This window comes from Sinocyclocheilus anshuiensis, unplaced genomic scaffold, assembly GCF_001515605.1.
Source record: "Sinocyclocheilus anshuiensis isolate Anshui unplaced genomic scaffold, SAMN03320099.WGS_v1.1 scaffold132, whole genome shotgun sequence".
Classification (NCBI taxonomy): Eukaryota; Metazoa; Chordata; class Actinopteri; order Cypriniformes; family Cyprinidae; genus Sinocyclocheilus; species Sinocyclocheilus anshuiensis.
The window spans coordinates 1,151,928-1,152,816 of NW_015555730.1; positions in this window are offsets into that span (position 1 = coordinate 1,151,928).

An 889-nucleotide genomic window follows, 5' to 3' on the forward strand; every position below is an offset into this window, starting at 1 on the left:
GTGAAAAGGCTTTTATATTTGCCAAAAATAGAACTTTTTTATTTTAAAAACAAACAAGCAAGCCCTGTCCAGATTTTAAAAGTAACGCAAAAGTAACGTAACGCATTACTTTCCACAAAAAGTAACTAAGTAACGTAATTCGTTACTTTTTTATGGAGTAACGCAATATTGTAATGCATTACTTTTAAAAGTAACTTTCCCCAACACTGCATATTAATCATTCAGGATACCCCCAGCTAAAAGTTTCTGGAATTCACGCTTCCGGGACATTAAGTGGAAGAAGGCTTTTTTGGTTTCCAGGAGATATTGTGTCAATAAGATTCATGAGGTTTCATTTAAAATTATCCATCGTATTTACCCAGTAAATCAGGTTATAAAAAGATTTAAGAAAGATATTGATTTGAAATGTCAGTTTTGTAATTTGAATGATGAGAATATTTGTCACCTTTTTTTTTTTTTAGTGTATTTGAGGTCTTTTTTAAGGAGATCTCTGGAACTGACATTACTTTGGAGGACAAAAATATTGTATTTTTTATGATAAGCCTTTAGAAAATAAAATTTGTTTTGTTCTTGATTTGTTTATTATCTTAGGGAAATATCACATTCATAAATGTCGATGGGCAAAAAATACACCTAGTTTGATACAATTTAAATTTGAGCTTTGTCAATATCTTAAATCATTTGAGGGTGTAAGGAACAGCAAAGCAAAAAAGACTATAAACTGTTGCAAGGCCTTGAAATTCTATCCATTTTAAGAATTTTTTTATTAATTTTGCAGATAAAGCAATAAGCCCCAAGAAGCCGTGGTTTACAGTGAATTTATAACAGCTAAGGGACGTTGTTAGGCACGACGCGAAGCGGGGCTTATTGCTTTTATAAAACGGTTATT